This window comes from Dermacentor albipictus, chromosome 3 (assembly GCF_038994185.2).
Source record: "Dermacentor albipictus isolate Rhodes 1998 colony chromosome 3, USDA_Dalb.pri_finalv2, whole genome shotgun sequence".
Classification (NCBI taxonomy): domain Eukaryota; kingdom Metazoa; phylum Arthropoda; class Arachnida; order Ixodida; family Ixodidae; genus Dermacentor; species Dermacentor albipictus.
The window spans coordinates 108,330,376-108,352,256 of NC_091823.1; the positions used below are offsets into that span (position 1 = coordinate 108,330,376).

At 47.7% G+C, this 21,881-nt stretch overlaps 1 protein-coding gene across 3 annotated transcripts in view; it reads right to left on the reverse strand.

Annotated features, from left to right (window-relative positions):
• LOC135904874 (DNA damage-regulated autophagy modulator protein 1-like) overlaps positions 1-21,881 on the reverse strand; it is a 130,405-nt gene that overhangs the window by 86,855 nt on the left and 21,669 nt on the right. For all 3 annotated transcript variants that reach the window (XM_065435858.2, XM_065435856.2, XM_065435859.2), the window contains one exon: positions 12,149-12,289. The gene's annotated coding sequence lies outside the window, so the exon portion shown is untranslated. The remainder of the gene's footprint in view (positions 1-12,148; positions 12,290-21,881) is intronic.

The window sequence follows — 21,881 nt, forward strand, 5'->3', positions numbered from 1 at the left end:
TTCACTTTGAAGCTTCGGCACGTGCTTGCGTGTTTTTTTTTTCATGCCTGCACATTTCATAATGTGTATTTCTATGCGAAAGGAAGTAACCGGCGCGAAATAAAGGCTCCAACATCTCCTGAACATCATATGTGAAGAAAAAGGGCAGCTGTAAGCGCAATGTCGTTTTAAAGTGAATCTCTCAAGAGTAGCTCCACATCCGTCTTCGGACGTCAGTGAACGGCACCTATTTAACCAGTAGTAAGTAATTGTTTTCTGCGTCGGGTAGTGCCACATCCACGTTGCAGGCAGTGGCGTAGCTGGGTGGTCTGGCACCCGGGGCCCATAGGTCTTCTGTCACCCTCCTCCCCCCCCCCCCCCCCGGCTGTAGGCTGTAGTCGAGGAAGGCGAGGATATCAAGTTCCGGGTGTCTTCAGACGTATATGACACCCCCCCCCCCCCCCCACAGGCCCCTTGCACCCGCGGCCCACGGCCCCCCGGCCCCCCCCTGTTGCTACGCTACTGGTTGCAGGTAAGCTAGAAGTTTTGCAGCCGTGGGGTTGAACGCTGACGCCGCGATGTTGCACTTCAAACTGCATGGGAGCCGTCGCTAAGCCTAGCGAGCCACGAAAGCGCTCGAACTGAGCACCTTGGTGGTCAACTGATACATCAAAGACAACTGATAACGCACAACTGATACATGAAATGCATCTTGGCTGTCTTTGATGTACCAGTTTTCGGAGAGGGATGCACATCAGTGAAGAATTTTTTTTAACGAAGAAACATAAATCACCGTAATCAGTAAGTTTGGGTGTGTGTGTGCGGGGGCGGGGGGGGGGGGGGGGTGTTATATCTCCGTTCTGTAACAGTATGCTCGTCACTGTTACTTTGAGATGAAAAGCTTGAGTGGGTCAGAGAACACTCGTAAAGACGATTGGCGTGAGGGCTTGGCATTCCTCCACGAACTCTTCGTGACGACCACGATACGATGGAGTATCTGCCGGCGAGGCTAATATTTCTTTTAGAACAGACATATTGTGCCTCATTTAAAATTGCCGCGTCACTCACTTTTGCAAGTCGGAGATCTTTTATGGCATACCAACCGTCGAAATTGACAAACGTACAGTCAAATTTGCGACGTATGACTGACATTAAGGGTGTTACATTTCGGCGGCGAAACTGCTGAGCAAGGAAAGTGTGGCCATCCCTAATAATTTCAGTGCGAGCAAACGAAGACGCCGGCAACAGCCGCCTCGTTCGCCTCAACAAGGACATAAATATACCATTGGTGTCTCTGGCTCTGCTCCCAGCCATACACTACCGGACGTTATCACACATTACCCAAGTACACATATGCGCCCATTCCTTGAGCACCACTAAACAGTTGAGGCGAATCAATATAGCTACACAACTTTGTCAGAAAGTACACGAGCTTCACAATAATTCACCTTTCGATGTACACCTACACAAGGGCACAGTTCTGACCCCTTCAATGCCATGGCAGATAGCAAGGCACACGACAACACGAAGAAGACGCATTCGCCGGTGATTCTTGTGCCAAACACCTTTAGAACTTTCCTTGTCCAGAAGGATTTCCTCCGAAGAGACACACGAGCTCTTTTCATTTCAAATGTATGACGCTTATCGCAGAATGTGTTCGCTCCTTCCCACGCAAACTCACAAGTGGGGAGGAAGTTTCCGTGAGGAGGTTAGGCACTGGAGTAACCCTCACTCCTGATGTCACCTGCGAGTGTAAGGGATTCGTTAAGGACGACGACGCCGTCCCTAGCTTAACGACCTTGGCACAAGGCACAGACGTGTGCCACCTGTTGTGGACGACTGCCCAGGATCACGACGTATCCAGGAGCACCTGCTCAAACTTTCGGGCCTCCGCCGGGATCGGCATGATGATTTCAGCATGTTGAATAAGGATGATTGTCACTACAGAGCACTGCTGGACTTCCTGCACGATGCGTGTTTACACTGATGTTCATATTTAAAGTTCCTTCGTTCTTTTTTTTTTCTTTCTTCGACCACGTTATCGAACTGCCCTACTAGGAGAAATAATATATAATAAAGGACACGACTTGAACGAGTAATTCTCTCAAATGCAATTAATTCGATTTGCACTGTGGGAATATTGGAGTCTTCGCGAAATTCGTTCCGATGCAACTGAATTCGGCATAGAGTGTGCTTTCAAAGTTACCTTGTGTCAAAACAAAGATATTGTTAGTTTATTTAGGTTTCTTTTTGCCCTTGCCCTTTTGTTCGTGCTGTTCTGCATTTATTATTGAGAAATTAGGTGGCGTGTGTTTTCTTAACCATTCGTTCTTTACTAGATCAGTGTTATTGCTTATAAGCTATTTTCCCCAAAACACGTCATTGTGATCCTGTCGGATATCGAATTCACATGTATGCAAAGTATAAATTAATGTGCAGCTACGCCCACGAAAAATTTTGGTTGAGCGTCAGTTTATAGTGCCATTCAACCTAACAGCCCACTTTTCTACTATTCTCCGTTAAGCAACTGCCACCAAAACGTCACGAAAAGAAAAATAACAGAACGGAGTTGGAGTAACGGAGAAAAGCTGCCATACTACATGATCAACGTGTTGAAGCGATGTCAGACACCGGCTGCTCAATTATCGCCTTGGCACCGATAATGGGTAGAGGGCAATAACCTTATTCGACTTTTTATGAATAGCATTGCATACACGTATTGCTTACATCAAGTGGATGTAGTCTCAGGTACGAATAGCCAGTAGTAGACATCTGACGTCGACGGCTTGCAAAATTTTTTTTATTGATTTTGATCCTTGATTGGCGCCACACTAGCGAATACGCTAATTCCTTGTATTTTGAAGAGGCTATATCAACCGTGAGAGTTGAGGAGATTCGCATTCTTGCAACCACAAGCAAAAAAAAAAGAAAGATGGGCAGACAAAATCAAGCCTTACCAAGAACTACGTCATCCAGAACGTCAAACGTAAAAAAGTCGGCAGAACCCATCACACGGTGACTGTCAACGGTAATGCGTTAGCTTTGAATCAATGTAGTCACACGACGTATTGCCACCATCTAAACGGTATGTGTGAGACGCATACTACAGCGGGACTCCTCTTTCGCGCTTCCCTAAGTATACACACGGCACCATCTAGCTCAGCCGCACCGAAACCTGGGGTGGCATAGAAAATGCATGGCACACCGCTGTGTGCGAACGCTGAGAAAGATATACGGCAATCGGGCTCCTCTCTCGCGCTTCTTTCTGGGCACATTGCGCCGTCTAGTGGCGCTGACGGAAAGTGTGCGCGTCGACCTTCGAGACGAGAAGCGTGGCGCGCGGTTGCCTGAGAACGCTGAGAATAAATAGTTCCATCGCTTGCCGCACACTGTGGTACATACACAGTGAATTCATGGCGAAGCTCGCTAAAGCATTGTTATGAAAGGCGTTCGTCGAGAAGGGGCATCTACCCAGAGCATTTGTGGCACAGTTTGTTAATGCGTCACGTTGCCGTAATTGAACCTTCGGGACGTGGGCTCCATTCTACTGAGCATCGGAGAAATTTAAGAGATCTTTATCGCCATTGTAGAGCTGCAAGTGCATTCCCAGTGGCATGAACTTAGTTGCCCAAGTTGGCGCCAAAGACGTTCATTGCAGAGCGGCGCACCGCTACTGGCACATACTCAGTCCGGCATCTACAATGACCCACGTCGGCGTGAAAGAGCTTCGTTGAAGAACGGCACGTATGTACACATTAGCACGTACACTGTGACCCAAGTTGATCCGATGATTAGTTTTGAACCACATTACTTCAGCATAGCTGTCCTGTGCACTAACCATTCGACCACACACTAGCCAGTTACCCACGTAGGCGGGAAAACGGTTACATACATACATACATACATACATACATACATACATACATACATACATACATACATACATACATACATACATACATACATACATACATACATACATACATACATACGTACATACATACATACGTACGTACGTACATACATACATAGATACGTACGTACATACATACATGCACGCATACATACATACATGCACGCATACATACATACATACATACATACATACATACATGCACGCATACATACATACATGCACGCATACATACATACATACATACATACATACATACATACATACATACATACATACATACATACATACATACATACATACATACATACATACATACGTACGTACGTACGCACGCCCCGGCTAGTGCCTGAAGTACCCTAAGAATGCAAACGCCTTAATAGTGCACTTATTAAAGCGCTTAGCTTTCTTTGGAAACTATCCGCAATTTTCAGGCAGCAGTGACTAACCGTTTTCATGGAGCGGTACGAAATATAGTTCTGTCTAACACTGCGGAATAAAACAAAGGTTTTGCTATAGCATCACCTGCTTTTCGGTACAGAACCACCCTGCGGCAACAACGGACTGTGGTGCGATACCACCGGTGGTAGGACACAGGTAGTACTGTGGGCACCGGTGGTAGCATACGGCACCGCACGGTGGTACGGAGGTGAGGGAAGCGTTCTGGATTTCTTCCCTTGTAGCAGCCAAAGCTTGCTATCGCTGGGCGAAACTGCCCAGTTGTTATTACAGTTGCTTTCCGGCATGGTTCCAGTTTACTGGTACTGCCGAGACTTCACACTTACAAACAAAATGTGACGGTATAAAATGTGCCGATTCTTATGCAGATATATTGCGCCGGCAATATGGTGTCGATATGGTGTCGAAGCTACGCTCTATTTAAAATCACGTTCATGCAGCTATCAAGAGAGCCAAACGTTTTCAAGGCAGAACGAGTATTACGCTGTATGAAAAGCCAGCAGTAGAGTCAAGATGACTCGTGCATTTGCAGAAGTAGGGCTCAAGAGCGAAATGAAGATATAAAGTTATGTTATTTTATTTTTGTTTTGTTCTTTCACTTTCTTCGGCCTTCTTTCTGGTGTATTTTTCTCCCTTTTCCTCTCCCTTTACTAAGTAGCATATGTAGGTGGGTACGTTTACGCCGGCAAACCTTTCAGTTCTTCAATAAAGAACTCTCCCCCCCTGCTGCATGGTCGTCCTGCTTCTTACACTTGCAACGATGTACGAGCAACTGGCAGTGGTGCAAGTAGCAACAAGTTAGACAGTGCAGATCAATGGAATCACAGAAAGAAGAAAAAAGAAAACAAAAAATAGGAATTGTAAGTAGGTCTATCAGACCTCCTTACCACTCCGCAACGCCGCACGGGGAGTCTCTATACAACACGGGGGGAGGGGGGTCGTTATTCAATGAGAAAAAAAATAGATAAAAGGTTTGTTACTAATAAAAGCTGCAATGCGCTTCTCTTAATACATCGCCTATCATTATTTTGTTCTTTTTCTTTTTTGTCGTTTCATCGACCCGTCTGCTGGTTCTGAAATTCTTTTAAGTCATTTTCTGCTGCCTATTCGTTCCCGTACGTAAGCATTTTACCTGGACAACCAGGGTTACAAAGCTTTCCTAGAGAGGGACGTTGATAAGCTGTTGTCGGTTACTCAACTGGCTCAAGATCTCGAGCCGCTGTTACTCTGCTACCGATTTATTTGTCGGCTGCTTCGAAAGGCCAGAAGTCGATGCAGCTAATCAGGTCACTCGACGCGTTAATGAAGGAGTTTCTACATAAGCGGCCGGCTGGGAATCCGGTAGATCTAGACCTAAGGACATCAAGGACGTGGAACGAGCAGAGGGAAAACGAAAGGCGAACGGTGCAAGGACGCCATACCTCGTGCTCCGCAATGCAATACACGGAGTAAGACTGTTCAGAGAGGTTGGCGAGTGAAGTCCTAGCTTTCGGTTTTTTTTGCATTCAGTCTACCCTCGTGAGACTCTCAATCATGCGATCTGAAAGTTCCTCAGCTGCTAATACTTGATCACACTTCATATGACAAATAATATGTTGCGTTTGCAGTGGAGGGTCACTAACGGGCAACCGAGCAAAAAGTGAAATCGAAGAAATGCGCAACTGCGGCTCTTAATTGGGGTGTTTGAATCTGAGTCGCCATCCCTGCTCGGCCCCTCAATCTCTCCGCACATTTTCGTTTTCTATGCAGCTGGCTCTCGCACGAAAGGAAATGCGGGAAGCTAAGCAAACGAAAGAGTACTACACCCTCTTACAGTCGTATGACCCGTGGTTTAATGACCGTTCGCTGTAATTTAGATTCATTAACATTGTACTTACCCTTATGTGGACACTAGGCTACTAGATGACTTTTTAAAGACATCATCCGCCTTTTATTAAATAAAAAAAATGTATTCTATGGGGAGAACTTAAAGGCCGAACTTTCCTGTCTAGAATCTTGAATATGAAATCTTCCTGTCTAGCCGCGACGCTGTCAATCTAACATCACAATTTTTACGACATCTTAGAGAATCTATAAGGTGTCCGATAGAGAAGCTCTTCCCCGAAAGAGATGATTAAACGAAACACGGCGCACGATACCATTTTAAGACCTGCGGTGTTTTGTTGTTAGCCCGTTCACAACCGAAGACAGTAGGCCTTGTACCCCATAAGCGTATGCGAGAGGCTCAATTTTCGGTTGGTCTCGACCATACCAAGTGGCAAAATATAGAGCCACAGAAAGCAGAGGAGAAGTTAATGGTCACATTTAGTTAGAATGTAGAAATAACCAGGTACAGATAAACGAGAGGGAGAAAAAGATAACTTGCCGCAGGTGGGAACCGAACTGACGTCCCGCGCATTACGTGCGTGGCGAATTACCGATCGCGCTTTGGCGGCGCCATGCCTCCGGCCACTTTCGTGGTCTCTCACGTAGAATGTTAGCCCACGGAGTGTCAGGCTGCCCGTTTCACCTTTTACAGTAAGTAACTTTAACAGAGAGGCAATGAAACGAAACGAGAAAAGCAATACTATCGTTCCTCGAAAAAAAAACAAGGCGATATCACCCGAAGGCCGATGCAATGACCGAGATAACACGGTTTATCGTTCCGATCGAGCTCCTCGGACGGTGCCCTAAGTGTACGGAGTCGATATGTTGGCGCGACGCAGCACCCAAGGCCACTTCTGCTGTATAGAAGGAACAGCGGCCCGGCAGGTGCAGGCCCTGTAGCATTTGACATTGCTTATCTTCACCGCAGGGCTAAGATTGCTGCACATTGCATAACGCTCCAGTGGATACCTGGACATGCCGGCATTTCGGGAAATGAAAGAGTGGATGAAGCTGCCAGAAACGGACTCCAAAACCGCAATTTCAAGAGAACATTTTTTTTTTACAAAAGCCGATGCTTCAAACATGGCAAAAACTACGCCCGTCAAGAAAAAGACCGCATCTAGAATTTGCCGCTTCACCAAGATAACTTCCTGCGTTACACTGGCCCAGAAATGAGACCGAAAATTCCACGACCCCTTCCTCGACACTTAGAGACATTGTACCATCGTCTTCGACTGAACGTGGCATACACGAACAATTATCTGTACCGCATAGGGCTTACCACTAACCGATACTGTGGTAACTGTCGCAACTTAGAGACAATTGAGCACATATCACTAGAATGCCCCGCGTACCGCGACGAGCGACAATTTTTTGAGCACCAAATGGAAGTGATTTGCCACGAACCGTTAACGTTACCGAGCATCTTAGGTCCAATGCCCGGCCCTTCAAAACAGCGACGGGTTTTGGATTTATTGTTCAAATACCTGACAGAAATTGGTCTAATAGGAAAGCTTTAAAAATTGCACACTTCATATACAAATGCCTAAATTTACCCGCCATGTCACCTGTAAATATTAGTATCAGGTCCACTCGGACATTTCATATTTATTTTTATCCTCTTTTTCACCCACTCTCTTCTGGAATCTTTTAATCCCATTCCCCATCCCTATACAGAGTAGCATGCCAGCGGATATATACGCACCGGCAAAATTCTCTGCTTTTCTAATAAAGAGCTCTCTCTCTCTCTCTCTCCCTCTCTCTCTCTCTCTCTCAGGTGCCAGGCGTCTCAGTACACTGGTTTTATGAGCGCCGACAGTGGCGTTGCAGGCGTCGCACCTCGATGGCAGACGAGGCGACACAGACGGAATGCTGGCGGCCGTAGTCAGCATCCAATTAGATGTTAGATCACATTAGTTTGACTTTTACTGTAGAAATCAGAGAACGCACGCACGCACGCACGCAGCAGTTAACCGGGAACGCTAGCTTGCCCGCAACGCTCATGCTGGCAGCAGAAGGCAGAACGCTGCCCTCGATCCGACACTGCGGCTTCTGAGCGGTAGCGTTGACGGTGCGTCCACTTCGTCATTTCTGCAGCCAGACTCAACCCGCGTCTCCGGAGACCCTCTAACCATGCCGCGTGCTAGCCGCACACGCGCCGTCATTGGGACAGCACGACAAAGTCCGCGGCGGTGGTGTGAACACGTCGCGAGCGTCCGCATGACGCACTGCGCGCCTCTGGAGACCCTTTGCCGCGCAAGGGACGCGCATGCGCGTCTATACCGTGACAGCACGACGGTGGCGGCGAAGGTGGCGTTATGGTGAACTAGAATATAGTGGCGTGAACGTGTCTCGAGCGTCCACATATCTTCTAACGAAATAAGAGTTCAGTGGTGATTCAGTGGTAATTGCGACATAAATGCGTAAAGATGACGTCGCACCTCTTGGACGTCATCGATCTGTGATTCAAATCACGTTCACTAGATTGCAAAGTGTTGTTCGGAAGCTCACTCGACGTACGTTCTGCCTCTTCGAGGAGTGAAGTGCAACTGGCGGTGGTCCGGAGCAGACCACTGTCAGCTGCACATCAAGCAGGTGGGATACGAACTCGCGTCTTGGCATTACGCGTGCGATGCTCTTACCAATTGATCTACCGCGGAGCACTTTTCCCGTCCATTTCCTGGGGTATTTATGTTTATCTAGTAGAACTAACCTTGGGGATGTTATCCAGCGGAACCACTCCCGGCCTTGGCGGCGCATGTGGGACATCCTTTCTGCCGCAGGCGTTACATATACGGGAACTTTTTGGGCGAATACAAATGGTCAATAAGTCAACACATGCTACCTGAAGACATCAAAGGAGCTGGATTCGAGACCCTTGTCATGTAATGAACGAGAAGAGAGGAAAACGTGTGGCGTGATTTTATTAATTATAAGAAGTCAACAAACAATGACGCCAAGGACAGCATAGGGGAAATTATCTGTGGTTATTAATTTAAATAAGGAAATGATAAGTAAATGGAAATGAAATTGGATGAAAAAATGGCTGTGGCTTAGGTAAGGTTAAGCCCAGGATGCGAAGCATACTAGCCTTTATTTTAGTTGTTGAACCACTGTTTAGCCTGGTGAACTGCTGTTGCTTGGCTATATTTGGTTCGGTTAGACGAAGGAACAACTCATGCATTACTTCTTCGCCTTCAAGAGTGGAACGCGACAGCGTTCCCGTCGACCCGCCAAGGGGTGTAAGACAATGGGCTACAGGGCAGCGACTACGCGCCCCGCATTGGACGCGGTGAGCGTCGAGCAAAGCAGCGTTCGGCGCGGCAACGAAATGTGCGCCTGAGCAAGAGACGCACGCCTTAGAAACAGCGCGTTTCTAAGGCAACACCGCATTCACTAGAGGCGCTTTTGTACCGCTTTGAAGCGTTGTACTCGTGGCTCAGTGGTAGCGTCTCCGTCCCACACTCCGGAGACCCTGGTTCGATTCCCACCCAGCCCGTCTTGCAAGAGTTGAGCCAAAGCCACTTCTCCTCTGTCGTGACGTCACGGTGTCACGTGATTTCATGGTCACCGCCGCGCCTGAGGAGCTGGGTTGAGCCCTCGTAATATGCTTCGCATAAAACACAATTGGCCGCAGGTTGGATACCAACCCACGTCTTCGCATTACGCGCTCAATGCCCTTACCGATTGCGCTACCGCTCTATATATGCTTTCAGTAGGCCCACGTGGCTCCCAGTCCCATGGCAATACGATTTGTACTAAAGGAACATAGAATCTCTTCACCGCAGAATGCGCGCGCTAGCATGGAACGGTACAGCGTAGCCTGTGCACATGAACGATGTCAAACAATCAAATCGTCCAACGCAGCTAAGCAACTTTAGGATAAAAAGCGAAACGATGTGCCAAAAAGGAGTTCAGAGGAGTGGTTGGTGGGCTAGGCGGTACATGATATTATGTACCGGAATGTCAGGAAGCAAGAAGATAAGCAGAAACAGAAAGTATGGGTAAGGCACAGATGAAGGTAGCATCCCTGTTACTACTTCACAATTTCTTGACACTCTTCTCGTCCGCTCCATGCACTTGCAGCTATGTCATAGAGAAAGAAAAAAGCTACATTGCGGCCCTTCAGTGCATCATAGGGGCCATTAATGTACCTCTGCGCCTTGATTTCGCTTTCGGCGCATTCGGCAAGACGCACCAGAGGGGGCCCCGGTGCGCCGTTTCATCCAACCATCGTTGCCCCAAAGCATCCCGGTGCGCAATGGTGCGATTTGCCTAATTCACCGTTAATTCGACAGTGAGATTCAGTCCGTGTCGTCAATGGCCATTACCTTTTTTCTGGCGTACATCCACAAATCCGCGATCGCAAGGGGGGCAAGAGCCTCGAGGTGTTTGGATATGGCTTGCCGGCTGAGGCCATTCATGTTGTCGGTGTTCTTCTCGGGCAAGAAGAGATCGGCATGTGTGCGGGTGTCCCGCGTTGCAGTAGCCGTATAGTCAAGCAACGATAGGAGGAAGGCGTGGAGATTCCTTCTTTTCACCTTTTTTTGTTTTCCTCGCCGAAGTCGCATGGTCGCTGTCGTCAAAGCCGTAATCCTCCGAAGCGGAGTACAACAAAGTGCTGTCTTCGTCATTCGGCATGACAATTCGCTTCCTCGTGGCGTATATCGGTATATGTCGCTGTCGAAACTGTTGTCAGCCGGAATGTCGAAATGGGGCAGCTTCTTCCACCGTAACTTGTTAGCGCGCCCTCGCACTGAAGGTCTGTACGTGGCAGAGAGATTTGAAAACGGTTCGAAATCCACTCCTTTATCACTGCGGGAACAGCATCTCACGTCAGCTTACGTGTGCGGCCGTTCTTAGCTTGAGTCGATGTATTATCGCTTTGCATTCTGCATCGAAATCAGAACTCACTAACATATAACGGTCAGTTTGACGCGGCAACGTCACGATGACTTTATCATGCAATTAACACTTTGGGTGCTTTGGGGTGATGTCCTTCTTGATGTGAATGTTATGTCATGGTAGGTTTCCTGCATTACTGATTTCTATACGCTTTTGTTTTGAACTCGACTATTTCAGCGTGAGTAGACATTACTGATTCTTGTCGCTGGGCAAGCACTCACTCTGCGCTGTGCATAAAACATAGATATTTGCAACATTACGTGGAGTATATTATTATGTAGATCGTGGTTCTTAAAATTCTCAGTGGTTGTTAAATGTTTTGCATTTTTTCTGTTTTTTTTTCGTATATATTGCAGAGTCGTTTAACGTATTATCTTATTTTTCTTCTTACATTTTTATTTCTATTTAGCCCGCCGGTGTTACAACTATATGGTAAGCGGCACCGGCGCTATCGGTAGTACCACATTGCGGTACCGGTGGTATTGGTACCAGTGGTATATATGGAGAACATAATCGCATTTTTTTGCTCGTGCCAGCTAGTCTTTTGAGACGCTCTCGTTGAGAAGTTGCGCCTCCCGTCGAAGACGCTAAAGCTGTCGTTTGAGACTCTTCGGCCTCTCATAATGAACTATATATGGCTCATACACGCCACTCACACCCGAAACTAGCTCAGGAATTCATTTTATTTCATCAACGTCGAGTAGAGGTTTAATCGCCTTCTAAGTTTCTTTTTCTCCGGCACGTGCTGGAGATAAGCTAATATGGCTGGTTTAACGCAGCTTATCTTTGTCGTTCAAAGCAAACTCAAGCAGTGACAGTTCAATAGATTCCGCTCAAAAGTTCTCGTAGACGGGCTCGGGGATCTCGAGAAACGGATCCTTTGCTGCGTGGCGACAGCTGACGCCACTCACAGCTGTGCCGAGTACCCACACACACACACGCACGCGTGCGCGCACGCACGCACGCACGCACGCACACACACGTGCCTGGATCGACGTGTATACCTAGCGTACAGGAGTTGCTTACCTGCCGGCCCGTTCGATGATCTACGAGTTGTCCAGCGAGTCATCTGCGAGCGCCTGCTTTCCGGGTGAAGTCGACGGTTGGCTCAGCCGGTCGAGCCTGAAGGTCGCCGCGCGGGAGCCGCAGGTCTCGCCCTCGGGTAGCCTACGTGACAGAAAATGAAATCAGTCTCCTACGTGTTCGCAACCCTTTTTAGCCTATAATTATTTCGATCAACGACACAGCTACGGATGCCGTATATTGCGCCGCAGCTGGAGCCTTTCCTGTCCTGGTCGTTGCCTTATCGGCTGCGCTCGAAGCTGTTCGAACGCCACTTCAAGGTCCTTCCGCCTTTCCCAGGGAAAGCACAGCGAGAGCGTTAGAGCAGGCAGGGGGGCTGGCGGGGTTCTTTACCAGGTATTAGGCCTAATCTTTCAACATAGTGTCGAAGGGCTCACTGTTGTTTGTGGCGTGACTCAGTCCATACCTATTTAGAATGCGTATCATCATCTCATGCGTCTCGATTATGTATTCTGTGATAAAAATATCTCCCGCAGTACTCGGAGGTCGTTCTGACAGACCCTAAAGGGCATATTTTTGCTAATAAGCGCTTTCGATTTCCAGGCAATGTTTTCGTGAGCCCCCGTGCCAAATATACTCTCCTGTACGCAGCACGGAGCCTATAGAATGCCGCTCTGAAGGCCGTTCGAGACCGCCGCCACTTTCCTTTCGGCCGAACGATATCAACAAACTCCACGAAAGCTATTGACCGAGTCGCTTTAGTGGCCATGACCAATAGCTGCCAGCCCATAAGCAGCCACATAAAAAACATGAAACACAATTCAGCCAGCAAAATGATCGAAAATGAAACGCCAAAAGAGAAAGCAACGAATAAATAGAGAAAAGAAAGAAAGAAAAAAGAAAGAGAAAATAAAGAAAGAAAGAAAGAAAGAAAGAAAGTAAGAAAGAGAGAAAGAAAGAAAGAAAGAAAGAAAGAAAGAAAGAAAGAAAGAAAGAAAGAAAGAAAGAAAGAAAGAAAGAAAGAAAGAAAGAAAGGAAGGAAGGAAGGAAGGAAGGAAGAAAGAAAGAAAGAAAGGCAATCACTGCACGCCTCTTCACGTCCTCGCCAACATGAGGATAACTTGGGCTCATGGCGACGAAATAATAGTAAAAAAGAAAGAGTCACTGTGTCAAAAAGACAGCTACCCTCTTTAAAACAAGGCGCGCACGCATGCACACGCACACACACACGCACACGCACACACATAAACGCGCGCAAGATGTACTTATAAGGCAAATACTATTTGCAGACATTTCATGAAACGGATTCTTGCGTAAAGTGTATTTCGATGGTTTCACAGCAACGCTACGTGATGAGCGAGTTGGTACGTGGTCAACTAAGCTGAAAACCAGTGAAAGAAGCGTACATACAAGAAGGAAGGAGTTCACAGGATGGTGCATCTTCCTGTGAACTCTCTCTTTCTTTTTTTTTTTGGACGCGTTTCTTTCGCTGGTATTAAGCTCATTTAATGCTTTCCCGGATCGAGCTACCACGGACAACAGTGTAGGCTCCATAAAACCACGACTATCCAAACTTGTGACCTTGCTAGCCGCGGGCTGCGTTATACCATAAGCGAGACTCTCATGACTCCGTTATCGAGAACCAACGTTGGGTACACTGCCGAGATAGCGCCCATAGTTTTCTGCAAAGGCGACATTGAGGGTAGCGAAAGTATAGAACACCGTTCACTTGGCATGAAGTCAGGCACGTACCCAGAATTTTTTTTCGGGGGGGGCCCACCACCTCCATCATCATCATCATGTTTTATGTCCACTGCAGGACGAAGGCCTCTCCCTGCGATCTCCAATTACCCCTGTCCTGCGCCAACCGATTCCAACTAGCGCCCGGGAATTTTCTAATTTCATCGCTCCACCTAGTGTTTTGTCGTCCTCGATTGCGTTTCCCTTCTCTTGGTACCCATTCTGTAACCTTAATGGTCCAACGGTTATCTAACCGGCGCATTACATGACCTGCCCAGCTACATTTTTTTCCTCTTGATGTTAATTAGAATATCGTCTATACACGTTCGCTCTCTGATCCAAACCACTCTCTTTCTCTCTTAACGTTATGCCTAGCAATCTTCGTTCGATCGTTCTTTGCGTCGTCCTTAACTTGCTCTCAAGTCTCTGCCGCATATGCACTGGCAAAATGCACTGGGAAATGCACTGGCAAATGCATTGGCACTGGACATATTGCAGTGGCAAAATGCACTGATTGCACACCTTACTTTTCAATAATAATGGCAAGCTTCCTGTCAGGAGCTGGCAATGTCTGCCGTATGCGATCCAACCTATCTTTATTCTTCTGTGAATTTCCTTCTCATGATCAGGGTTCCCTGTGATTAATTGACCTAGGTAAACGTACTCCTTCCCACTCTCTAGTGGCCGACTGCCGATCCTGATCTCTTGTTCCTTTGCCCGGCTATTTATCATTATCTTCATCTTCTGCATAATAATATTCAACCCCACTCTTACACTCTCTCTGTTAAGGTCTCCAATCATTTGTTGTAACTCGTCTGCATTGTTGTTGAATAGAACAATCTCATCGGCAAACCGAAGGTTGCTGAGATATTTGCCTCGATCTTTACTCCTAAGCATTTCCAGTTTAATAGCTTGAATTCTTCTAAGCATGCAGAAAATAGCTTTGGACAAATTGTGTCTCCCTTTCTGACCCCTTTCTCTTTAGGTATCTCCCTGCTTTTCTTGTGTAGAATTAAGGTAGCTGTAGAACCTCCGTAGATATTCTTACGCGAAGGATGAGTCAGTAAGACGAGAAACTATTTACAGATTATATTTACAACAACAGTTGCAGCGCTGACCGGTTAGATTCACAGCGCGAGCCCAGTTCGTTCTTCCTCCTATTTTCTGGAGTGATGGCGCCTACGCGCCTCGTTCAAACAAACAAATACCTCACGCATGTAGCAATATTTTCCAAGCTTCTTACGTAAGCGTTCTGTACTTCTTGATTACGTAGTGCCTCTACGATTACTGGTATCTCTACTGAATCAAATGCCTTTTCGTAATCTATATAAGCCACATAGAGAGGCTTATTGTACTCTGCAGATTTCGCGATAACCTGATTGATGACATTGTAAAGTATCTCTTCCTCAAGATTGCCTGTTCCCTTGGTTGACAAAATCCATTGTTAACCTTATTCTATTGGAGATTATTTTGCTAAATATTTTATATAATACTGGGAGCAAGCTAATGGTCCCATAACTGTTCAATTCTTTAACGTCTCCTTTTTTTGTGGATTAGTATAATGTCTGCATTCTCCCAGTTTTCTGGGACCCTTGCAGTCGATAGACACTTCGTATAAAGAGCCGCCAGTTTTTCAAGCATTATGTCTCCTCCATCTTTGACTAAATCGACTGTTATTCCACCTGATCCTCCCGCTCTTCATCGTTTCATGTCTTGCAGGGCCCTTCTGACCTCATCGCTAGTTATAGGAGCGTTTCTGTATCCTGTTCATTACTGTTTCTAAGTGAACTATCGTGGCTCCTCTGGGTACTGTATACAGGTCAGCTTAGAATTTTTCCGCTGCTTTTACTATATCTTCGAGATTGCTGATGATATTATCCTTCTAATCTTTTAGTGCATACATCATGGTTTGTCCTATGCCAGGTTTCGTTTTTACTGATTTCAGGCTGGGTTCATTTTTTACGGCTTCTTCAGTCTTTCTCATGTTATAGCTTCGAATATCAGTTATTTTCGCCCTGTTGATCAGTTTTGACAGTTCCACGAATTGCGTAACGCTGTGCGGCCGCCAGTCCCATACAACCGCGTAGAGCGCAGTACTCTGCGATTCTAGACGTACTGCGCTCGCTGCGAAAGGTTAGAAAAACACCCACATAAGCACAGCAGAGAATATACGTGAGGCAGTTCGACCGATAACTGTAGAAGCGTCATTCAAAACAAGTAATTGTTCTCCACTTCCGGAGGCGTTTTCTCTACTTCCTTTTTAAATACAAAAAATGCTGATCCATAAATATTCGCATAAACAACGGTTAACTTTTTTATTCGCTTTTGCTTGCAGTTTGGTTGTTGCCTTGGCTCTCTCCCTTAGTAGATCGCTTAATTTCTCAACTCCTTGCGATTTTTGTTTCCAGTTGCCAATTTTGCACGAAAAGTTCTATACAGTTAGGGAAAAACAGACGAGGTAACGGGCGACAGTCATCTTGCTTATGGGTTTAAGGGTTATTGCAGGGTTTTATGATGGACGCTCTTTCACATTATTTTATTTCCCACCTTATCTAACCCATATCACATGTATATGGTTCCGGGCATCTGCCAGCGTCGCGGCGAGCCGTAACTCAAGGAAATAATGAAGCAAAGGGCTATGTTAAACGCAATTGGCGCTTTCTCCGGCCGCAACTCGTTCCATGAGAGTACAGACCAGCTGAGTAACAGCCGCATCCCTCTCCTGGTCCCAGGATTAGCCTAAACAAAGAAGGTTGAACTAACAAAAGCAACAGCTATGCGCGTGACGGTTGAATAGTTGGTGACAACTGAACGCATCTCGAGTTAATCGCGCGGGTGCGGAATCTATGAGAAAACTGTCCTTCACATTATAACAGATGCCGATAACTACCGCCATCTAAAAGGAGTGAAAAAGGCGGCATAATGCTGACCGATGAACAGCTGCGAAGTCTCAACATTGATCTGTCGGCGCTATAGAAATGCGTGAGGAGTGGTGGCGTGGGTGGCGAGGGGGGAGGGGGGTTGCCACTTGATTTCGGGGGGGGGGGGGCGGGCCCCCCCGGGCCCCCCCCCCTGGGTACGTGCCTGCATGAAGTGGGAAAGTGACACAGAAATGGCTGCCCGGTTAGACCGAAGCGGGCAAGTTTGGTGTCGCCATGTCCAGTGATGACACAGCTACCGTGCGTTTGCGGAAGAACAATCTAAAAACTGGTTTTACGACTTTTGGCATTCATTTTACGTCGTAGAACAAAGAAGGCCACTTCGCAGGAACGCGCGAACCCGAGCCATCCATTGATCAAAGACAGCGAAGCTCTATATATATGGAAGTTCCCACAGCCTTCGGAAGTCCCAGCTGTCTGGTATTGTTAAGAATGGCGAGCTGCGAAACAAGATTGCCACACAGTTACGACAGGGCGACACGACGCGCACCTCTCCCTCTCCGTCGCTGCAGCTGGGAGGCGTTCGAAGAAGCGGCCTTTGCGCTGGAATCCGCCGCCTTCCTCCAGCCCCTTCGACATTGTGACGGAACTAGTCCGGTGCGTGAACAATGATTCCGGAGTTCCCCAACGCGGAGCTGATTTGACACGCATGGACAAGCTGCCGCGGGAACGACGTATTTTTGTGCTTCTCACGCTTCGGTGTGGCTCGGAACAACGAGCGACCCTCGATCGGCACCGATAGTTCCCGGAACGGCACCCCGCCAACGCCGTCGTCGGGAATCAGAGCGCGGTTGCCTTTGTGTACGTAAACTGATCTGCAGAGCAGCGGCGAGTTGGTGATGAGTAAACGAACAGTCGCCGCGTCGTATGACCGGCGGATCGAGTGTATAAACACTGTGGTTGTGCGAATGCTGAGGACACTTCTCTTGAGCAGTCATGTTAGACTGAGTCACTTCTCTCATACAGTCATGTTGGACTGTTACTCTTTTTCTCAAGCAGTCATGTTAGACTGATTTAATTTCTGTAAATAAATCCCTTTTTCCTCGTTCTCGATGAGAAACAGTTCTTCACTTCATCAACGATCTCAGCGTAAATAAGTTGGACGTCGGCATGGGCCAGCTACCTTCGAATTCATGCCGTACTCCAATCTTGGCAAAGGACCACGGACGATGGGATTGAGCCCCCAATCCTGACAGTATGCCACTGCTCGAAACCTACCCAAGGTTGCAAATACTTCACCATATCTGGTGAAACTCCTTGGCTCTACCCGAATCATTTCATACGCTAGCTCAGCATTTTTCTATATAGTCTTCACTCACGTCTGCTCGATTCAAACGCACACGGTGCGCGTTTTGATCGAGCGGCCATGCTCCGCTATATACGACGCCATGTACCTGCATATACTGCATCAGCTCTACTAACGCTGGCGTCCGGCAGCGCGTTTCGGTGCCCTGTGCTCCTTTATAAATGCCCACACTGCGATACCTGACAGTAGTCAGAGTTTGGGCAAGTATTACGGCAACCTATGAGGTGTATATTGGAATGCATCATGTAATCATGTAACCGTGCAAACGACAACGGACGAAGAAGGAAACACACAGGACTAGGCGCGGAACTTCAACTGTTGACGTTGTTGAAGAGTTGAAGTTCCGCGCCTGTCCTGTGTGTTTCGTTTCTCGTCCGTTGCTTGCGCGGCTACATGATGCATTCCAATATCGACCACCATCTAGCCTGCCTCTCCCTGTTAAAAAGAGGTGTACCAAGGCGAATCAGGCGCACCATGCTTGTTCGGCTTCTTTTGAGCTTTAAAGATGCCACAACGTTTTTAACTTGTATATACGCCCTTCCTCCTCATATCATCACCATCATTCGTAAGCCCTTCTCCTCCCCGTCCCTTTTCCCCAGTGTCAAAGAAGCAGGCCATTGCAGGCTATAGCTCATGCCGACCTATGTGCCTTTCTGTAAATTTCTTTCCTTCTTTCTTTCTCTTCCACATTGCGATAAATGCGCAACGCTCTACTACATGGTACGGGCATGCGCAAGCACACCAGTGCTCATACACAACGCACCTCACCACATGGCAATGGGAGGCAGCGTTGTCCAGCTCCGACACGGCAGACTAGCTCGAACTGCTCGACCGAGCGGGAAGGGCGTCTACGGCCGCTGGACTCCTTTACTGAAGGGGCCATCCACTGCAGAGCTCAGGAGCTACCTTCACTCGCTTCGCTCGCATGATGTTATAAATGTATTCTTTATGATACGTCCGCTTCGGGGCTCCGACGCCATGCTACATTGCTGCCTGTTCTCACGCTTAAATTCGATAGAGATCATGCTGCCACATGCAGCCGCAACCATTTAAAAATGAAATCCTGGGGTTTTACGTGCCAAAGCGACGATCTGATTCCTGCACCACGGAGTCTCCCATCGGCGTTCTCCACCACGCCGTTGAGAGTATTAACATTGGCCACCTGGGGTTCTTCAACGTACAGCTAATGCGCGCTACATGGTCGCTGTTGCGCGGCGTCCTCGTCGGAATGCGTCCGCCACGGCCGGAATTTAAACCCTCACCCTGGTGCTTGGCAGCACAACGCCATAACCATTGGGGTACCGCTACTGCTGCCGCGTTAAAAGCAGCGCTTAAAGGTCGACTTGAACAAAATTTTAGGCCACACAAAAAGTCTAGATTAAGACAGCGTCGATATAGAAGAGTCTCCATGCAATATTTGAGGATTGAAATATGACGGGAAGGGTCACGAAAAGCTAGCAAAAATAGCCGCAACTGGCACCGCAACTGCGCCACCTTATCTTGGAGGTCATGCCGAGCAGCAGCGCGCTCTAGTTCATGCGTCAGTTCCGCAACGGGAAGTGACGCATGAACTAGAGCGCACTTCTGCTCGGCACGACCTCCAAGATAAGGTGGCGCAAGCGGCAGCCCGCAGCGAACCGAAAGAAGTCGCAGTGTCGCCCGAAAGGCGAACCATCGATTGCGATAGAAAATTAGTGAACAGCTGGCTATACGAAGTAAGGATAGTAGTTTTATCGGCCTTATAACGTTGTAAACATAGGCACACTAACTAAACCAACAAGTATGGTGTCACGCGCCCCCAAGCAAATATGGACACACCTCTCTCGATGACCGCGGAAACTCGCTGTCAAAACGCTGGCGTGAGAAGCGCAGCGGCAGCGGCAGCGAGCGAATCGACCTCCGCGGTGCGTCTCGCATCACGCGAACTACACCGCGAAAACGCCGCGCGCGTCGGACTGTGTCCCCGTCCACGATGGCTTTCAAGGTACAGAGGCACGCGGTGCATTCCTTCACGCCGACAGAGTGATTGCGTTTTAACGCGACAGCGTTAAGGAGCTCGTGTCGCAGAAAAGCCGGTGTCGTCGGCGTTGGCCGTGAGCGATAAATACCAGCAGGCACTTCATGAATAAAAAGCAACTTGCAACATAGGCTGGTTGGGAATCAAACCAGGGTCTCCGGAGTGTGAGACGGAGACTCTACCAGTCAGCCACGAGTTGGATGCTTCAAAGCGGTACAAAAGCGTCTCTAGTGAATGCGGTGTTGCCTTAGAAACGCGCTGTTTCTAAGGCTCGGGCGCGCGTCGCTTGCTCAGGCGCACATTTCGTTGCCGCGCCGAACGCGGCGCTGCTTGACGCTCACCGCGTCCGATGCGGGGCGCGTAGTCGCTGCGCCGTAGCCCACTGTCTTACACCCCTTGGCGGGTGGACGGGAACGCTGTCGCGTTCCACTCTTGAAGGCGAAGCTTAAGCGTCCTCCAAATTTTCGAACGCTAGACCGATTACATAAGCCTGCACAACCATACATCTGATTACTTCACGTGATCGCAGTAGCAGCTCTAGTTTTCTTTGCTAACTTTCTTTGGCAGAACTGATTTTTTTCGCGGTGGCTGTTACTTGCTACAATATTAATGAACAACTTCATATGCAACGCTAACTTTTAAATTTACTGTAGTTTTATACCAAAGGGAAGTTGTAATAGGCGCCAGTTTGCTTTCTCTAGGACAGCCGTTTTGGCTTTTCCGTATCACTAGGTTTCCGCGTTTTCGTTTTTCTTTTACTTTATCAAAAGTAGGCGAACTTCTTGCGGTTTCTATTTCCATGACTCTTTTCTTGTTATTATTGCTTGCTGCAACCATGCTCGAACTTTGCGAAACGATCGACTATTTTAAGGGTGCAGCGACAGTTGCTACTGCAACGCGAGGATAATTATATATACTCCCTATAGACGCGTAACCTGCACATTAAAGCTCGCGCTCATATTTGTGCACACACACAAAAAAAATTGGTGAGAGAAATAATAAATAAATAAAGGAGTCACCCGCCGTGGTTGCTCAGTGGCTATGGTGTTGGGCTGCTGAGGACGGAGGTCGCGGGATCGAATCCCGGCCACGGCGGCCGCATTTCGATGGGGGCGAAATGCGAAAACACCCGTGTACTTAGACTTAGGTGCACGTTAAGGAACCCCAGGTGGTCGAAATTTCCGGAGTCCTCCAGTACGGCGTGCCTCATAATCAGAAAGTGGTTTTAGCACGTAAAACCCCATTATTTTAAATAAAGGAGTCGTAGGTATTCCATACATCCATTCCTTATCGCACAGGATAAAGAAAATGGGAAGTAGACACTGCGTTAACATTTTTTTTTTATGGTTGTCAACAAGCTAGGTAAGATTTATGCCGCCTTGCAGAGAAAGAATGAGCAGGCAAAAGACAAAAGGCGGACAAAGATTTGCCTCATAAAACACTAGAACAAATTCACGGACTGTCGTAATGGCGTGGTGTACTTATAGCGTTCCTTTCAGTTGCGGCCGCTTCTACGTATGGCAGACAGGCCGTTGTGTTATCAGAGATTATTGGAACGTAAAAGGTCGTTAACCGGAGGATCACCATCTCAACTTTCTTTGCACTGTCGAGACTGTAAGTGGACGCCAAATTTCGCTGTTTTTTACAGGCACAAGAACGAAGAAACGCGTATAAGGGTTGACGCCGGGCATATCAATAGTAGTGGAAGCGCATGCATGAGCCAGCCTTCGATAT